The following is a 21780-nucleotide window of genomic DNA, read 5'->3' as shown; positions in this document are numbered from 1 at the left end:
AAAAACTCAGTAAAGTCTTTCCTTATAGTTTAGTGGGCGGGCCGTATGAGGAGTTCTGCACACACGCGTCTCGCGGAGTATGGTACCTCAGTGCGGAAAAGACCTTTTTTTTGTATCTCTTACCACCCGTGGAGCGCGTTCTCCGCTCTTTGTCTCGCGGAGTATGGATCCAGCTTAACTCACAGTCGGAAAGAATCAAGAAGAGGCAGAACTGAAGAAGCCATTTGGGGGAGTGGCGAAATGTCTTCAAAAAACAATCCTTAAGTCCAGTTGCCTCGATTTAAACTCTTGGAAATGACTCTGACCTGGATGAATGAGAGCATCCACAGATACAGGAAGAGGCAACTTACTTAAAATACATGAGCCATGTTTCCAAAATAAGGTTGAGGTAGTGAGAAGCAATGTATGTACTAAGATAGTCCAGGTTACTATAGTAAGGTGTGCAATTTTATATAATCAGATTTCTCCTGTGCATGTAAACATACTGAAGAACAGATTGACTATGGCCTTTGAGCCTGTTTGATGATTGCAGATGTGACACATTGTACCTCAAATACATGATGATTTAGCTGCTGTTAAAGTGTTTGGGGAGTCTAGGTATTTTTTAGGTCTCTCTTTTTTTATCATTTCTTCTTTTATTATGCCATTTAATCTTTTTTCATGACCGTGTTTTGGATCAATAGGTTATCATTTCTTCTCAGTGTTTAGTGATAGAAATCATAGAAATCCCACTGCTGAGCTCTTCTTCACACTCACAGAGACGTGGACTAGGATCAGTCTGAAGTGTAGAGTACTGCTGTTTTAGCAAATGTATCGAACACATGCAGATTACAGCTGCGAGCTTTACGATAACCACGAAGCCATGTACGGCTGAGCATGAATAGTGCTGTGTGATTCAGGTTTCTGTGAAGTTGGAAACGTCTAGATAAGCTCTTTTAGCTACAAGCTTTGGCATTTAGCTAACAAAATCACTAAGCTGAGGAGGTCAGTCGACTTAGATAACCTCACATTCATGCTCCTAATGTATGATTGCTTTACTGAGACCTGGAGCTTATAGTTAACTAAGGATGTATGGATCAATGGCAGCTAAGCAGCAAGAGACAAATCTCACCTTTTTGTCCCTGTAAGATAAAATATGTCACATTTTCTTTTATAGAAATATGACATTCACTTAATCTTCTTGAAACCATCGTGCCACAAATCTTCAGCCAGCGTTTGTGCTGCCTGCAGTGCAATGATTGGGCGATAGGAATCACTACAATGGGACAAACACTAGGCAAAACCCAGAGCGTTCAGAATTAACAAAGTTGGATTAGAGTCTAAAGCTATCTCCCCAAACTCTTCTCTTCCTCCTCCTTTCTCATCCTAGCTTTCTCCCTTTCTGTGAGAAAATTGGCATCATTTACTGCTGTCACTGCAGAGCTCATTGTCCCCTATTATCCCAGGGACAAAGCTCCCATGACATTGAGTTAATCCGTGCTTGTTTCAATTTTGCTTGCGGGGGAAAGAAAACAGATAAGGAGTTCAGGTAAGTGATGGCAAGGAGGCGCCATACCCTGGGCGAAACGGACGGCCGTGATTCAAGCGGTTCAAAAGAAGATAAAATGCAATCTGCCAGGCAAATTGAGTTGATTTCCTCAAGAATGTCAGCGACATGGTGGATGTGCCTGTGAGGTTTTTCTCAGGAGTTGATAGAATAGTCCTCTAAAGACTTAAACTGCTTCCAGGAATGTCACACATGTGCTGTGAAAAAATACAGGTCGACTAAAACTTTATATCTACTCATCAACATCCTCGCCAAAGCTAAAGCTCTGCAGGAAGTTTCAAACTTTGAAAACCTATATGTGCTGACCTGTGCTTTCATTGAAATGTAAAACATCTGTAAAGCTCAGTGACTTAGATAAAGCTCCTTCCTGGAGTCTAATTATAGTCCATGTCAAGAGCTACAATGTGAAACCCACACTGGGCTTACTTTATTCACAGAGAATACCTGAGAGACCAAAATTAGTGTCGAGGGACACAAAGTTCAACCGAATATTTCAGACAATTACAGGCACATTTTTAGCCGCCTGGTGCAAAAATGTATACATACAGGTTCAGGTCCTGCCTTTAGTCACTGGTGTATTAATCAGTCTTTGAAGATGTACGTATGTCCTCCTAGTGTGTGATATAGGACCGGAATCCTGCATTAAAAATTGGGGTTCTGGAGTTACAAGCCAGGAAAGTTGGACAGAAAGACAATTATGTTGCACTTGAAAGATGTCTTACTCATCGTTGTCGTGTCTTTTGCCACCTCCACCTCCACTAGGTATTTGTGGGGTGCTCAGGTGACCTTCATTGGCGCCACTTTTTTGTTATGACAGGGTCGTTTTAAGATGTAAGACCGTATAACAGGATCTCAATTGCCCTGAAATTGGATTTTAGTGACTGGCAGAGAAAATAGATCAATGTTACTATATGGATGGACTGAGGAATGCAAGGAAGGCATGTCAGATAACAGAAACAATCATATTATTTTATAATATTCATTCAGTTTGTAATATTCTTTATGTAAAACATTGTTCAAATAAAAATAATCACTGAAGGATTTGAAACCTGTCTGAATGACAGATGTCTGTCTTTGAAAGAAAAATATCTGCAGCAACCTCCAAAGACCTAAAATGGGCTGGCAAATTAAGCAATTAACTGAAAATATGAAAAGTGCTCTAAGGTCACATAAAGTGTGTGCTAAAAAATTAATTATAAGATTAATGTGCTGAACCTGGGAATTGCCTTCCTGCTCTGTCCCTTCTCCGCAGGATATCAAAAGGATGATAGCAACTTAATATCACCCCTGTGATCTATTGATTGTAGTTGTCAGCTCTTACAATCTGGCCTCATCTATTGGTCTGCACTCCTGCCATCTCATTTTAGAGTTTCCCGGGAGCTGAGGTGAGCTCGTCCTCTACCTGACAAACGGCTGCTCCCTCATCCATCCCGGGCCTCTCTACTGCTACCGGCCTCACCGCCCCTCTTGCAGCTGTGCATGAGAGCCCTATCATGGTTCACTAATCCTCCTCATTAAGCCAGGCCCCAAGGCCCTCGTTACTGTACATCTATTCCCACATGCCGTGTACCAGACTCATGGCTTTCATCTTTGGCAGCATGTGCAGATGTCATGAATTTGCCATGTGCAGTATAGTATGTGTGTCAGGATTTTGATGTCTCTGTCAGCTGCAGGGACTGATAACGCAGGAGAAGGCAACCGGTTTCATCCCGTCTTAGTGGTGGAGGGAACATTGCCTGGGTTGTATTTGTGCTACTTGTTACAGATTTTCGCTCTCAGTGTTGTAAAGCTGGCCTTTAGCACAGCACATTGAAGCTAAAGTGTTTTGCTTTGAACACCTTTGTCAACTTTTCATCTTTACAAGTTTCTGGGATGGTTACGATATTGTGTGTGCATTCATATCTGATTCTCCAGGTTAAGCCCCAGGGTAGCATCTGCTCTTATTCTATGTTTTGTCTTGTTGCAGTAAACCAAACTCGTACCGAAGTTTGGGAGGTGGTAAAACAGATACTTTTTTATAGCCTGAAAAACTGAGTTTTCCTCACAGAGTGTAATTTTGTCCGCTCCCCAGTAAAGGTTGTGGCAGAGCGGCAAATGCTCAGGGGATCTATATTAACCTCCCTTTGAAGTTACCCATACAGCCCCTGAGCTCTTTGGATTTCCTTATTAAAAGTCTTTCTGATTCATCTTGGAAACAACTGAGACCAATTGGAAGCCTCGTCGTCTGGGGCCAACCTTGCATCTGAAAATCCCAGCAAAGCAGCACGCCCATCCACTCCTATAACGTCCTCTGACAAACGGTGCTAAAACTCCAGTGACAGGCAGCAGGCGATGGGCTCAAAGGATACAAATCATCCACTCTGAGACTGAATCACAAAGTTGAGCAGCTTTGGCTCTCTATCAAAAAATATGCTCAGAGTGATGGGGTGTTCTATTTATAAATGACTTGTAGTAAGGATTTTTTATAATCCCAGAGGGAGGAGGGGTAATGGGAGTGAAATACTGTAGCACAAAGGAGTTGAATGTGTCTGACAAGGTATTAAACTGAAGAACCAAGGGTGGCCTCAGTGATAACAGCTGAAAATCACTCAATAGTTTTCTTTATGTGCCTCATATGATGCAGGGAAGAAAAATGTATTACTGTATTATGGCCACCAGTTCCCTGTAAAGTAAATACTGTTGATAGGTTAAGAATGCAGTATAATACATAGAAGCAAGATTTACATGATTAATGCTTTTATTTATAAAGATCAATACATATCTAGAATCTGAATTCACATTCAAGACATCCTCCTGTTACTAAACATTATGTTACCCTCTCTAAACATGGGGTCTTTTGCCACAAGCTGCAAAAGTCGGAGTAAGCTGGGGATAGTAGGCGTACATGCAACATAGTGGACTTTCACTCATGATCCTGAGGTTCCAGTCCCTCTGGAATGAGCTGTTTTGTTTTCTCTCGCCCCTAAGTTTCTTTTTGGCCCTTCAGTCTTTAATCTTGGCTGAATTTGTCAAACAAAATGACAGTTTAGGATCAGGGATTAGTAAAGACCATCTAATAACACATCAATATATATCATTAAACACATTTTACAAAGAAAACACCTTGTGTGCAGCCTACCATTTTTTGGCTACCATCGCAAAAAGAAATATGCTCAGATTCCATTTTCAAAGACTGAAACATCACAATGTTTTTTTTTATAATTAGTGTACAGACATGACTAAAATGGATCCTTTGTTGGAGTCATAATCACATAGGTACACAGTTTTATTTTTTGTTTTTCCCAATGCAATCCTGACCTTTGGAAACATAACACACACACAATAATATGTTGTTTCCACATTATTTCATTATTTTCCCTTTACCTTTGAGATCGCTGTGTCCTCTTGGGTCATGTTCACATCAAAAATAACCCAATATTAAAAGAAAAGCCGGATTTGTGAGGGCGTGTTGCTACAGGTACAAGGGAGATGGTGAAATACAGTAGTAGGAGGTCTGATTCAAAGGCCTGTCAGACACTGACAGTATGAACAGCTGGATTTGTGTGTTCTTTCTTTTCTTAATGTTACATTATAACTGGCTGCTTATGGGTAGTAATAGCACTACACATGCCTTTAGTCTGATCATATTCTCCTACTAATATGGTAGAATGTGATGTACTTCTGTATTTAGCCTTTCCCATGATAGTGTTTAATGTAAGAAAACACTGTAAAAGCATGTCATTGCTCACAATAATTCCTTTACTCTCTAATGTTAGGGGACATAAAAATCTTCTGGATCCTTTCATTCATCTTCCCCGGTTCTTTGATTAAGAAGAAGTTGACAATATCTGGTCTCAAAATTACAATTTATTCTAACAGTAAAGAAGCAAATTCTGGGTCACACAAACAGAGATCTCTGTGGTTGCCTGGCCTCACAGCCAGAGAACAATATGCCATTCTTGTAAACACCTTTTATCCTATCTTGAGATCCCATAAAATCATGTCCTTCCCTAACTCTGCACCAATGGGGTCAGCTCAACTGATATTTAGTTTACCTTATTTGGTAATGGTTAAACCTTAGAGAGGAAATAGCAGGGGGTCCCCTTTTGTCAGTCGTAAACCTAAGTTGAAGATAAGTTCTCCAGGAGAATAATCACTGTACCATACGAGTGATTTTATGACGCCCCATAAAAGCTTACACCTCTTCCCCCATGTAAGTTCACTTTAAGTCCTAACATCTCATAGGCTGTGGGTCAAATCTGAAAGTGACCAGAAAAACAAACTCACAGGAAGGGTGGGTCGTAAAATGGGGTCATGGAGATTAACACATTCCTTCAATCAAGATCTGGATTTACAACCTTAGCTTGATATCAACCAGAGCTGTCTCCAAAGAGCAGACAACAGCTAACTGATCTTCTGTAAAACTTACTTCACACATAAGTACTTATAAAACACATTACAGTAATATGCATACAGAAATGAAAACTTCATATTAGGGACACACTTCTAGATATGTGGACCCACACCACATAACAACATTATACAAAATAAAATCTTTCACCTAACACTAACCAGTCGCCAGTATTTTTTTTTGTGTCTGTGTGTGTCAGTCACCAGTATATGAAGCTGCTGAGATGCCTGCTCATGCTACTGAAGGTCAAATACTGTGAGATGTTGTAAATGAACAAATATGGCAGCAGTACGTGAGACAGCAGGAGGGAGTTTTCTCATTTCTACTCAAACTCCGCTTTCCTTTATGGCACCTATGTCACATATCTGGGTGTGCTGGAAAAAGTTCTTCAGTTAGATGTCAAACCAGGCAGTGAAACTTAATGATTCCAGTCATAGAGTTCAGATAAAATACACCAATACACAAATAAAAGGTAGGAGTTTCTGTTTAAAGTGCTTTGCGTCAGAACTCTTTCCGTCTTCTGTTCAGACTTTTGTGGTTCGTGTTCCTGTATCAAAGACTACAGTTGCCAATATGCTCGGATTTAAAGATGCTTTTTACATTCACAAAGTTTTGGATCTTCATTTGAGTACCTTTCATTATAGAGGGAATAAATCCTGAGGGCCCTTAAAGGCAGGAGTACAAAGCACTTACAAAGTGATGACAACATACAGCTGCATGCTTGTGTTGGGAACAGTGTTGAATTGAGATTATTTGTTGTCCTGCCAAAAGAATGAATCAGTTCATGGCATAAGGCCTCTTCAGCATCATAAGTGTTTTTCCCCCCTTCTCAGCCCACCATTTTGTTTGTTTTCCACAAATGTAACGCGACCTTTCATTTTTCAAACTTATATATCTATATAATATATAACGATCTGATCAGGGTCTGAATAGTACCAAAATTAAAAAACACTCTGTAGTCATCACTACTACCAGCCAAAACCAGCATGGGACGTGTTTTAAACTTAGCCTGGCTCTCTGCTGGCCCACACATGCATAACCCTCCTAAGGGAAGAAAAAAAAACACTCCAGATGGTCAGACTGCATGTATCTAAACTGGAGTAAACACACTTGTACTCCATGAGTAGACGTCAGGGATGACACAGTTTGTAGTTTGAAACAGGCCAAAGAACTTCTTAGCCCACTTCTTAAGCTGTAATGAAGACATGAAGGAAGTTTTTTTCTTTTTTTGGGGGAGGGGGATACAGCATAAATAATATTTATAAAAAAGCTCACTATGTCACATTGCATATATATTTTTGGCATGGTTGGGAGGCATACTTGAAGTGGTGCCATTCATGAGCAGTGTAGTGTGAACAGGAGGGTACTTGTGAAAAAGTACTTACAACAAGAATGTAAACACAGCGGTGTGTGTAATAGCGCCTGTATGCCTGTAGAATTTACAGTCTTTCCAAGCTGATGAAAGTTATAAGTAGCACGATCAAAATACTACAGAAACCCATCAACAAAAGCTGAAATGGCAGCTACTCTAATAAAAGTAGCCAGGTAAGACGGATTATTGTTTTATGATGCATCAGTTGTAGTGACGGCGACATTTTTTCATAAACTATTTTAAATTCTTCCTTCAAGGATTCAACACCGTGCCCATATGTGCTCAAAAGCAAGCAAATACAATTCAGTTCACATTTCTCACCTACCTTGTAATTTCCTTCTCTGTGTTATCTGCAGCACTCTCAGCGTAATGACAAGTGTGTGTGTGTGTGTGTGTGTGTGTGTGTGTGTCCTAGCTTTGATGCTCTTTAAACTGCATTGGTTGGATGAGTGGTCACAGATATGGAGGGGAAACCACATGGACTGCGTAATGACAGTGTGTGTGTGAATTCGATAAACCCTTTTCTCACGGGCACTAGAACCACCTTGCGGAAAATGTGATTACACTTCTTCACGGGAGGTGCAGTGTGGGGCGTTTTTTTTTTTGCAAAAGGGGGGAGGTGAAGACCTGGCTTGTCATCTAGACCCGTGTTTGTGTTTTACTTCAAACCCAGTGACCCTCATTTTGAATAATTAAGGAGTGGCGCATGTGCTGCTGCTTTTGTGCCTATAAACATTATATAACATTTGGTTATGTTCAAGTGACAGCGCCCTCTATTGTCTTCACAGTGAGTGTTTTTTGTGTGATGTTGTTAGAGGGCTTGTTAACAGTATTAATAACATGAAAGCTTGAGTGCTTTGATCCGGGTACTCCATCTCACCCACTATATGAGACCCCAATATGGTCTACATGACTGCATAAGCCCTCTGCTGTACAATCTAATAGTGAGCACGTTTGACCCCGGGTTGTTTTCCTTGTTGCCTCTAAGCCTGTGGGCTTACAGGATCTGATTGTATTTGATAAAACAGGATGGCATCCCCTCAATACTTTACCTCATCAACCATTTCATTAAGCTGCTGATTCGACATTCAGATTAAGCTCATATCATTATATGAACCTCTTAAGTTTAAATTGATGATGCTTAATACAAAGAAACAGGAGCAAACAGATGCATTATGGATATTATTAATAGGCTTGTTTTGTCGTTGTAATGAAACGGCTCTCTTGGCATCTTCTAAAGTCTCTATTCTCTCAGTCATTTTGCGAGCTTGAATGTGCATCACAGTAGGTTATTGCTCCAAGCAGTGTCTTTAAATAGAGTCTGGATGAAGGCAGTTAATGACAGCAGGTCAATAATGTGTTATTTGCATTCTCTGGCTGCCATGCCTAAAAAGCTAATAATGACTCAAACAATGGGGAAGTCTCAAAAGATCAACATCAGCCCACCACCTGCCTTCTCAGATGATTTTACCTTAAATATTCCTGTCAGGAAAGCACAGTTAAATTCTCTTAGGCGAGTCCTGTGCTGGTGTGCATCCTGTGTTGATGTTGATAACGCTGCGATTGACAGGCAAAGCCCAGCAGGGGACCTGCTATAGATGGAGGCTTAGGTTGTTCCTTTGTAGGGTCCCCTGGTCTTTTGAAAGCTGGTGATGAGCAAGATCTGCCCCAGAAATCAAAGCACCATTGGGGGGGGGGGGGTGTGCTCTGCAGGTCTTCCACTCATCCTCTGTAAGATCATGAGGGAGGGGCGGGCAGGAAAACACGGAACTGAATCTGAACTAAACGAACGAGGTGTGTCATGAGTCTCCGGAGTGAGGCATGAAGTGAGCAGCACGAGTGTGTGTGTGTGTGGATGCATAACAGAGAGTCAGTCGACGACAGAAAGGCTGGATCATGCAGTTCTCATGTGTGGGAGGGCAAGTGCATGGGAGAAGTGGAACATAAACACCTCAAAGGATGATCATTGAGAGAATATAAAGATGTTTACTATCAATAAAGGAACAAAAGTGCCGCACCCCACCATTTATTTCTTCACCACAGATTACAGCGAAGACACGTTCAGACTATCATCCATCCTCACCTTCACTTCTCACTCAGAGGGACCATATGTTTTCTCTCCTTTGACAGCATATGACGTACACACAAAACAACCATTTGTGCGTGCTTGACCTTGTAAATTAACTTCGTCCTTTGTAGCTGCTCATACATGAAATCTTTTTCAAATATATTCAGACATGTATGCATGCACGCCCCCAGTCACTCTTACTCCCACACATATTTACAAAGCAAATAAATACCACGTCTCCCGGGCTGTGTGTGTTTAGAAAGAAAAACAGCTTGTAGGGACATTTGGCCACAAAAAAAAGAAGAAGAGATGAAAAAAAGCCAAACAATGTACGTTAAGACATTGCTGAGATTATAATGTCACTCTGGAACGGGGGCCCTGCACCAGCACCCTGCTGTGCTGTATTTCAATAATTTTCCATAAACCAATCTAATCTCCACCTTCCTACACTGTGCTTTAAGGAGATTGTTACAGGCTTTTTGTTCGAGAAGCAGGTAATTCCTCATAAATCATAATAGCACTGCCTGAACTGTGAAACGCTTCACACCTTAGAGGCATGATTGGCCCACGAAAACATACACAACAGGGCCCTCATTGTATTGAGATGACCTCATTTAAGATGAGGTCACTGTAAAGAGTTATTCACAGTCCACATGACCTTCACACTTTATCGCCAATATGTCCATATAATACAATATATATAATATACAACATAAACTTTATATATATTATAGACTTTGATTAGTGTTCTCTCTTTTATTTTCTCTCTATAGGCTGATTGTGTGAATGTGTGGCCTTGAGGTATTTTCGAGGGACCGTATGGCACAATACCACACAGAATAGGTAAGAATCACTTTGTTGTTGTTGTTGTTGTTTAAACAGGAAACAGTTGAAGTTTAAATTACCCCTGGTCTTTCTCATTACATAGCATAAAACAACCTCTGCCTTGGAAGGGAATTTCCTGTTCAGAAATAATAATAATAGTTGCACAAAAACTTGATAGGTCTGATAAGTCTGGTCCTTTAAGACTGAATTCTTTTTGTAAGTTTGTGTTTTATGTTTGAGTTTTTCCATTTTCTTTCTTTAAATTGCATTACATTCCTTCATATATGTCAAAATAGCTGTTATATTAAACATTGTACATGTATTATGTCACCACAGTTACAAAGCATAGTGTTCAAATATATTGTTTATTAACAACTGAAAATATATATATAACTATATACAGTAAATAGCTTTAATTGCTCAGTTTTTATGGGCACCTCATTGCCTTTGTCTGCCTCATTGTCTGTAGAAAGGTGAGCTCGGGAACATCACAGCGATCACTTTTTTTCGCTATTAGTTTATTTTTTGTAACACCCTCATGAGGTTATTTTGTTCCTCTTATCCTGAATAAATCATTACAAATTGGACATGTGCAGAGTGAAAGCAGTAGAAATGATGTATTATGGGAAATGTATTCTGTCCATTTTGCATGTCAGAATCAGTTTGCCACAGAAACCCATGGTAGTATGTTGGAATACAAAGTCCTAAATCTCAGTGTGACTGTTGGTTTTGTTGGAGATGGTGGAGGTGGATCCAGGAGGCTGGGGTTCAAGTCCCCTTCCCTTCCACAGCCGCCATTTTCAGCTGCCATCACAATAGATCCCTTCCCTTATGAACACACAGAGATGTGACCGGAGAAAAGCACTCTGATGTTCCTTTTTCAAGGACTGAAATCTTCATGTTACATTTTGCTGGCGCGGACAGGCTGTGTATCTTACAGAAACGCCATTAGCACACATGTCTTCAGCTTGTCATAGAGATAGGAGGGCAGCAGAAGGGCCAAGCAATATCCAGGCTTTAAAGTTTAATTTCCAAAAATTTACAATCAGAACTAGTGAGACTATGCTGTAAATATCAGCTTAGTATTTCAAGGGAAGATTTGTGAATGGAAGTCATTTGGAGCAGGGGGATATGTTTTTTGGAGCCAACATGCAGCAGTAGTTTCAGAGTTCAATAGGAAACACATGTACAAAGCCAGAAGAGGCTTGTGTTTGCAAAACACTTTCCTGCAGGGGGGTTTCAATGGGTACTTGTGTGCTGCCTTAGGCTTCAAGCCATGTTAGTTGCTGCTTGGTTACCCCTAATGTTCGGTGTTTATGCTAAGCTAAGTTTATAATTTGCTGGCTCCAGTTGAGCATGTATCGCACATACTGTATGTGAGTATGAGTCAAACCTTAAACCTTAAGATAAACAGTGTAAATTTTAAGGCGGTGGCGGTGCCGGAATGACTGACATTGTGCATACTATACACCATCTGTTAGTGAATGCAGGAGCCTATACATGCCAGCAATGAATACAAATATAACCCTGTAGGAGGGAGGTTGCAGGTGCAGCAGAGTGTGATGATGATTATGGGTTTGATACTGTGATCCTAACTGCCTCAAAATGAGGCTTCAGCTTTTAATGATGATGTCAGTGTTGTAGAGCTGGTGTCAGTTTGGAGCCTCAGTGGAAGCTGCCCTATTTTCTTGATGCACACTTTGAATCTCCTGCATGATGAGATCAAGGGCACTCTCGTGGTTTAATGCTTTGTTTGTTCACTCAAGAGGAAAGTGCAGCTCATGGAAAATTAGAGATTTACAGAATATTATAAGCAGAAGGTGGTGCTTTTGTTTTGATTTTCATTTTTTTTGATCCAGTCGAGCATGCAGTCCTTAAAAGAAGGGGAGTCAATGCTCACAGAAATATGAATATATAATATATAAACTCGTATCACATATTAGTTTAAGAAGACACTTTAGTCTGGATATGAGCATTTTATGACTGTAGGTACGTGGAATCAGACATGAATCACTGTTACAATATGTGATCATCTTCATGCTTCATAGAGACATCTTTGTGACATAAAAAAATCCATCACATCTTCCTTTGATTAAAAAAAAGAAGTTCCCATGGCTGAGAAAACAAACCAGAGATAGATGAAGATATATTTTTAGATCACATTGACTGAAAGCTTGATAAATCGTTTTTGACCAACAGTAAGAAGCTCCGACTTAATAAAGAAGTTACTTTCCTCTTTGGAATGTCTTGGGGAATCCATCATGCATTGTTTCAATTAGTTCCCCCTTCATCCCACGAAGTCTGACGTCTTAATGGAAACACTTTGCACGCACACTGTAGATGTTAACTTTCAAATTACCGGAGCCTTGTTAGTGTCAGATAGCATCTATAATTTCTCTTCTACATCATTGCATTGCACTTAAGATTCTCTCTGCACATTTGGCAGAAAACACAGGCTGGTGCACAAATGCAGCGTGCAAAAGCCGGCATTAAAGATTCTGTTGTCAGTGTAGTTGTCAATAAACTGGGTGCACCAATGTTTGATTCTTTACAGCAATATCCGAAGTAACTGCTTAGTTAAAGAGACTATAGCTCGAACAGATCGTAACACACTTGGTGTGAACACACCCTCCCTGTTTGTGTTTTGCAGCTGACATGCATGGGCACAGAGAGAGAGAGGCAGGTGTGATGGCAGCAGGGAGGGCTGCTGGAGGTGGTGGAGATGGAAGGGGGAGGGAGGGATGATCAGGAAATGGTGTAGGGAAATCTAATTTATTTTTCATACACTGCTGAGATGGAATGTCATATATCATGGTATGCAGCAATTCTGTGCCAGTCCCAGGCTCACAAAAGATGAAAGAATAGTGATCAAAGATACGGAGAGGGACGTCAGCTGCTGGAGTTGCTAAGGGATCTACTTCCACTGAGAACAATATAAACTGTGTTGAATTAGTCATCCAGTATACTGTCACTGTTGGTTTTCCTGCGTTGTACAACTCACTTCAAACATGTAGATGTTGAGCCAATGAAGGGAGCCTTTTATTTATCAAGAATACACACCAGGATTAGAGATGAATGGAAACTGGTGAGAATCCTCAGACTGACTCCAGATTCAAAATACCTTCAAACAACCATTAAATGCAGACGTGAAGGTGACACACACAAACATATTATGAAACTAAATGTGGTGATTTAAGGGGATCAAAGATTGGTTCAGAGAATGTTGTGTTTTGTTAATAATATCAATAACAAACTTACTTATATAGACACATCAAAGTAATAATAGTTAGCTATTAGCAATCACTGATTGTTAAAGGCAAAATTGCCATTAATCATTACCGCTCATTGATTGAAAGCCATTTTAAGCCACTCTTGTTAAACCTTGTTAGATAGTAGCTTGTGTTTCATGTCATGTTATTTTCAAGCTTTAAGCAATTAGCAAAAATAAGATAATCATTCACATTAACTAACGATACCTTAAGCTCTATAGTGACCGTTTGTAATTGTACAAATCATTTTTTTATCCATAATGAACTAAGCTAAACCATAAGAGTGTACATTGAAACTTTATGCTGTTAGCCACCATACATGCTGGACCAACCTCCTGCACACTTTAGATTGCACATCTGTCACTCTTTTTTGTGAATCTACCTTCAAACGTGTTATAATTAATACTCACCATGACTGTAGTCAAGCTTAACTTTACATATGCTATTGTCAGCATAACCAAACAAACGTGCTTATGTTTGTAAAGGATGCAAAAATTGGTTTTATTTTGACAAGACAGGACTACATACATTGTGAGTGGCTGCATTACATTTGAAGGCAGTCCTTCTAATATCTGTTGAGATATTTCAAACTGGACCTGAGTAGTGGATCAACAGAATTTCTGTCCATTAGAGTCCAACTCAAGCTGACAGCAGCCAATCATGTTCCTTGAGTTTCTGTGGAGTAGAATTGAGCTGAATTTAAAATGCATGCAAATACAAACAACATAAACTCCTGCTAAACCAAAATAACTGCTCAGTCATATCTTCGCAGCTGGCAAGTCATGTTGGGTTTCTGTCATCTTGTTCCTAACACTGTCTGCAACCATCAATACAACAAGGATCAGAGAACAAGGGCTGAACACTTAAAGTGAATAAAACAACAAGAACTATTAATAAGTGAATTCACTGTAGGTTAGGTGCAAATGAAGTAGTTGTATATGTGCAAATATTAATTAACAGTCTCTACATGCAGAAACTGTCAGGTGAATTATGCAATAACAAGCTGCCGCATGATATCTCACCTGAAGAACAGAAAAAAATAGTTATACCAAGGATGTAGTTGTAAGAAAGGTTTAGTTTAGTACTTGGGAGGAAGTAACACTCACTGATGTGTCAAATTTGCTTTGTTGTCATGAAAACAAAGTAATTTAAAGTCATGCGCAGTGATTGGCTATTTATTGGACATGGTCATGATGGCAAAGGGTTAGTCAAGACCGACCTAGCTATGGCTTTAATCATACCTATAAAATAAGCACAGTAGGGCTTAAAGTAACTATAGGCTTATAGATAGCCTGGAAGAATTTGAGCTGAGTCTTAAAGGTACAGTTGGTGTCTGCCTCCTGAACCCAAACGGGAAGATGGATCCATCGCTGAGATGCCCAAAAGCTATAAGTCCGCCTTCTATTCTCCTTATGAAGGTCCTGGGAACCATAAGCAAATCAGCGCTCTGACAATGAGTGTTGTATTAGAAATAAAAGGCGTTATTAGGCTTTGCAGGTATGACGAAGCTTGACCTTTATGGGCCTTATATGTAAACAGAAGAAGTTTAAAGGCTGTTTTGGGTTTTACTGGGAGCCAATGAAGAGACACCAGTACTCAGTACTCAGTGCTGCATTTTGGATCAGCTGCAAAGAGCTATTTAGCAAATTGAGCATCAATGACAGGAACCTTTAGAGCTTCAGTCGTATTTCCTGACTGATATATTTCAGCATAAAAAGCAGGTTGAGAGGCACCTTTTACTCTGTTGGCAGATTCTTTCTTTCTAATAAGGCTATGGCTGTTTTAATTTTGAGTTTTAGTTTACATAAGCTGCCCTGCCAATCACTGCCAGCATGTTTAGTGATACAACAAAATACCGTTCTGATAAGATGAGTCATGTGGTGGTGACAGTGATTAAAACAAAACAAAGGACATTTTCTGCCTCGTCTGTGTCTCTGTCACAAACCACTTCTGATTTTTCTGTAATAGCTGTTGCTGTTATTACATTTGCCATCAAACCATAGATGCAGCTATGATTTGCTAGGAGCTTTCAGAGCCATAAAGCTATTATGGAGTTGGCAGTGAATGTTAATAGACAGGCATCATAGTTTTTATGGGTCCCTGGTGTTTTTCAATTGCTCCACCATCTTTTTATAATTTTTTCGCTGTCTTCAGCTGCTATAAAATACTCTGTTAAAGCACCATATCCATTACAGTGCTACTCCACAACTTCCTGTAGAGTGCACGGTATAATGTTTGCTGAGACACGATACTGACCGCTGCTTAAGAAGACAAAGCATCCATCATGCATATTATTATACAGAATAAGTCTAGCTTTTCCCTTTCGATTCCTGTTTGATTTATCTCTCCATTCACCACGCTCCTCATCGATTGGCTGCCGCGGGTCCTTTTTCAACCTTTACCTTTTTTTTCTGCCTTGATCATTTCCACCATCTTGTTACACACCAGAGATCAACCAATTACAGTATCTATATCAGGCTTAGAAGCTCTTTCTACTCCACTGGCGCCATGGAAAATGTTCTGATCTGTACCATGTTCCACTTTATGATTTCCAAAGGAGATATTGAGCTACATATAGAGCTGTACACCATATTCTCTGCAAAAAATGGCCTTTTAGCAGGCCATTTCTTCTCTAATACTTTTGTTTTTTCCCCCCCTTCATTTAGTTCATTCATTTAGCTTGCTAGTGGGCATGTTATTATCTTCAAACAAGCAGTTGATTCGCATTTGGAACAAGCAAAATCTCACCCCTCTGGCAGACATGGTAGATCAGTTTAGATTTTAATTGACAGTGCTAGATTAATTGAGTAACAGTGATTTTTTTCTCCCCCATACACCACACAATTGCAGATCTAATTATCAAGAAACAGCACTCAGCAGCAAACCCACACAGCACTTGTCTTTTGCGTTATGAAGATGAATACAAACTAAATTGGTGAGGACTGCGAGTGGGTGGGTGTAATTGTTGTTGGTTTTTTTTGTTGTTTTGTTTTTGTTTGTTTTAATTTGTACATTCCATACCCTTCAACATCACCCGTGTCCTCGTGCTACAAAATAAAAGCGTGAGTGTGCCTCAGTGATTAAAATTGCTGCAACATTTCACAGACACACATATATGTGGACATTTTAGCTGTGTTCAGTTCAAAATGTGAGAAAAATTAATGTCAAATGTATAAGTGTGGCCCAGTTTAAGCTTTGTATGTATAGGGAAAAGACATCCTTTATCCATTGTTATTGGAGTTTGTTAGGCTCCCTTATACCAGAGATAGTCTGTCATCCTTCTCAATGGGTCTTAGTAGCTACATTACTTTGTTAAACCACCTTCGTTAATGCTCACATAGAGATTATTGTCTAAAAACAAAAAAAAATAAAAACCCCTTAGACCCTCTGCCATTATTTTTAATATGTCCTCTGACATCCTTGGGCTCAATAAAGAGGAGCCACTTACATCTACAATAAATCTCTCTGTCTCTATTATCAGGCTGATGAGAGATTTTAAAAAATAGATGTTTTTTTTGCTAATTAAACCAGGAAATTACAGAGTAAATAACAGCCTTTTAACAATGAGTCAGTGACACTCATGTCATTGAACCTGTTCTAAAAATTCTCATCTGCACCTCTACCACATTTAATACATCAGAAATGAAGTCCAACAATGGCACCTCCAAATTAATCATAGTGATAGTAGGAAGCCTCTTCACAGACTGCACTACGCTTGGCAACAGTCTAAAACTGGCAGGTTTGTGGGTTGTGTTTTTAATAACAGATATAAAATAACAGATGTATTTGAGACATTATGCTTTATATTCTGTGGGCCAGGAAACCAAAACAAAGGCCGGAAGAGGCAAAAAAAGATGCAGCTACTTATCTTTCAGTTAGTCATAGTGAGCAAAATATTCAGCACATACACACTCATGTGAGCCTCTACAGTACTGAGGAGTGCAGCGTTAAGTGGTGCCTTACCCCTATGTCTTTTATGTGTGACAACTCATGTAATTATCATAAGTATAAAGCAGCAAAATGAAATCCGCAGTGACCCGAGAAGCCATCAAGGTGTTTAAACTGAGCTCCTGCCGTAATCATGCCCACATCTAAATATCAGTGTCTGTGGAGGTGCTGAGAAAATGATGCAGCTATTTTGTAAACACTCCCACACCATGCTTCTATATATTATGACATTTTTAAAGTTAACATCAAGTATATGCACCAGGTGGTGAAATGCATCCATACATTATATAAGTGTGAATCAGAAATCTCCCACATTGATTTTTTTTTTGTCTTCTTTGAGCCCAGCAGGGATCCCTAAGCCCGGTGATAAAGAAATCACAGCCCCAGTTTTACTTTTACACATCAGATCGTCTTACTGGATCAATGAAAACGGAATGCTATCATTGTAGCATTCGGCTAGAACAACAACAAATGTATTTCTTTATTTGCCTGATTTAATTGCGTATTAACTTGGGATTACTTTGTGTTATTGTTAAGTGATTTCTCCTGATAATTAATCAGTTTCAGTCCACAACAGAAACTCCTCCATCACACCAGAGCCCATCAACTAAACAGGCTCATATGAGGCATACCAAACTAGGCCACGTCTCATGCTCTGCGATGTTGCACACAATGCAGGATTTCTGAGAAAGAAGAGAATTGATCAGCGCTAAATCTGCACAGGTTTTTCGATCCTCCATCCAAATTCGGTGTGACAAACCTGCTGGGGCTGAACTAATGCTGTTAAAAAGCAGCACTGGCTTTCACACACAATTGTCTGATGTGCTTTTCTCACCGTGGAAAGAAAGAAAAGTCTTTCTTGCAAGTGAATACTGAGGTGCTCAATCCCACAAAGCAGAGCAGCGTTTTGTGAAGCTCACCTGCAGCATGTGTGCTCTCTCTCCTCTGTCTTTTTTGTGGTATAATGTTTCTTGTTCGTAGCATTGCTCCTCACCTTTTTTGATTTTGCTTTGTGGAATAATCTAGTGTAAAGCTTTTTTTTTTTTTTTTTTTTGGACAAGTACGCTACAGAGATCTGGTAGTCATTATGTTACATTGCCTCTTGTTGCATCATTTTTATTTTCATGTTTTGAAAGGAAAGCATCAGTTCAAGGTCTTCTTTTATTCTGCAGAATGTGTTTTTATAAGTGAGGAAAAAATTAAAAAAGCCTCTGATTGAAGTGGTAGACTAAATAAGAATAGTAAATGAGTACTAGAATATGAGGACGGATTTCTGTTGTGCCACTAACGAGCATGCTATCAGGTATCTTTTAGAATTGGATGTAAACAAAGACAGCTGGACTATTTAACATGTCGGGATTGACCATAGACTGTATATAACTATGCATAAACGGTCTGTGGGGTCATCCAGAGGTTACTGAGGAGCTGCTTTGAGTCCTGCTGTGAGGCTCTGGCACCACATTGGCATGCCTGTTAATCCTGGGTAATCTAAATGCAAGTAAAGAAGTGCAGTGTGAGCTTCCTGCTTCCATAACCACCCACCAACCTGTAACGTTGGGCATTAATATGGGAGTATACAGGATTGACTCACTTACAAGCCCCTAGAGGCTGAGGTGGTAACTGCAGTTCATCGCCTTCAAACATGCTTCATTTTTCAGCCCTGGAGGCTGACATGGCAAGTAAGCATTGTATTTACATACAGGTCATGTGACTGTTGAGGATGTAAAGTGCGTTATATTTTCTGTTGGTGTGAACAGGGTGTAAAAGTGCAGTGCAGTGCTTCTGCGATGTCCTTCTGAGGATCTTACCTTGTCAAAGGAAGCAGCGAGCAGCCAGCAAGGATCAATGAATGGATTCCAGGAGGCAGCAGCCCTACCTGAGTTTGAGTTTGGCACACACTGCACACACACTCCTCTCACTGACACTCCCCTTGATTGTTATGTTTCAATCAATGGGCTTCAGTGACTTGGTGTCTCTGGTCAGCACAGCAATCCCAGTGAGACTATTGAGTTTCAGTAGGCATAGTGCGCTCTGAAACCATGATCCGACAACAGAAATCTTATATAACGTTAGAGGATTACCACATAGGGATTAATATGATTGTATATGCCACTTTCATTTGCAAACAATAGACCTACGGCGAAGACATTTTCACTTCTGTAATAATGAAATTAAAGCTGCACTGATTTATATTTTATATTGGCAATAAAAAAACAACATGCATGTGAAAGGGCCCACCTTATGAGCAAAAATAATGCACTTCATTAATTGAATATGTGAATCTTGATGTGTCAGTGTTGCCAGGTTTTGATGGTTAGAAAGCCCACAGAGATCAGAGAAAGGCAGGACTCCACAGCTGAGCTTTAGTGTGCAGCCTCAGTGGCCTCAGCGTGCACTGGAGAGGTTCACGGAGCACTATAAATTACCAGCTGCCTTTGTTGTATGAGCCTGTGCTGATGGGCGATCTTTTTCTTATCTTTGGTCCAGTTGTATGACAAAGAGAGGCAGCAGCAGCATCTGCTCTGTGACAGGGCTGTTTGCTGTACAGAATATGCAGCAAAGTGCAGCACACATCAAAGGGCACATTCTGAATCTCCAAATCGCTGCCTGCTTTAATCATACATCGTTTTGACTGGTTTCATTATCTTTTTTTTTTTTTCTGAAGCTAATTAATAGGAACTCTTATCAGGCTTTGAGAGCAGATCACGTATTGAGTAGGAAACAAAAGTTAATCCTATTATTGTAGCTGGAATATTGGCTGACAGAGTCACATGCAGATTATTTTTTGATTTGATCTGTGTCTTTTCTCTTTCTTGAGCTCATCCTCAAACAAATTTGAAACATCCTGCATTCAGCCCACAGGGGAAGCCTCACATCAGACATCTTCCTGTTTGACAGAAAGCCGGCTGACAGACTGCTGATTGGTTTTGTGCCCTTCATACTCTGCTGTCGTTGTGTACCCGCGTCCCGAGCATATTTCTCTTCAATGACTTCTACCTGTCAGCCATTTTGTGAACATGCACGCACACTGTATGTGAGGGGCCCTATTTCAAAGCTGCTTGTCTCTCATTCAGGAAGCTTAAGCTCTTTAACACCTGCAGTATGAATTATATAACAGTCCCCCATATGGACAGTCTGCTGCATTAACACACACATTTTGCTTGCATGAGATGGCACAAATGTTCAGACAGCACAAATGGAGACTAATCACCCTATATCATATCTGTCACCACCTGTGTTAGCTTTTCCTCAGCCTGTGGACAGACCTGGGTTAAATTCATGTTTGCTTCCAGTCCTCTGTGTTTGTTTTATCCTTCTTGCAGTGGCAGATGGGTGGGGTTTACCACCTTAGTTTTAATGTTGGGTAAATTTTGAATTACAGATGGCTGCATTAATTCTGCTTGCAAACACATCCCACCCCCTGATCGTCTCGAATCTTCAGCCTAAGCTGGAATGTTTTCAGTGACTCAGCCAAATTAGTCGGAACTCTAACCAGGTTAACATGGACTATATTTACAAACACAGGTTCCTTATGTTGGGATTAGTATCAGTGAGAAGGTATTGTGGAGTCAGCGTAGCTTTATTTCGGGTGTTGTTACTACCAGCCAGTAGAGAAGTTAACAGTGCCAAGAGATATTCATTTGGGAACTTAGGAAGCACAGGCACCAGATTTCATGTGCAGATTTCCACAGATTATTAAAGTCTATTTATTTTTATAGCACCTTAAAAATATGGTTTGCATAGTGCTTAAATAAAGTGTACAAGGGAAACAACTTTTGGCAATCTAGATCCCAGGAACTCAGGGCAACCAGGAAGTTAAGGATCATACTTGAAAATAAACACAGCTGTACCACCAGATATTACCACCTAACAGATATTTTAAGGTAATAAATAGTGTAATAAATATTCTTATTATTAGCAGAATTTGTCTGAACTTGAATCTACAGTAGCACAATAAGTGAAACTGGAGGATAAACATGTCCTGTCGTTGTCAGCTACACAATTGCTACCTTGCCTTCAACCGAGTAAATGTACAATTTAGACTATTCATCACTAAAGCAGCCACAGCACGCTGCCTCATCCCTGTTCCATTTCTTGCTGTTCTCCCTGGCTTCGACCCCTCAAATGTTCATCTCCTTTTCTTTCACTTTCCATGCTTGAATTATGAGTTTATACAAGGCTCTGTGATTTCCATGTCTGTCCCCGTCTGTCTCCGTCTTTCTCTCACACTCAGATGTTCTGCTCACATACTCTGCTAGCTCTCTGCTGTTTGTTTTGGGGACGACTGGCACTGGTAATCAGCTTTCACTGGCAGGCTGAAAAAAAAAAGTTAAGGCAGTGAGCAGCTGCCAGCCATCGTGT

Source organism: Parambassis ranga, chromosome 22 (assembly GCF_900634625.1).
Source record: "Parambassis ranga chromosome 22, fParRan2.1, whole genome shotgun sequence".
Classification (NCBI taxonomy): domain Eukaryota; kingdom Metazoa; phylum Chordata; class Actinopteri; family Ambassidae; genus Parambassis; species Parambassis ranga.
The sequence above is the reverse complement of the archived record's forward strand: the minus strand, read 5'-3'. Positions refer to the sequence as shown.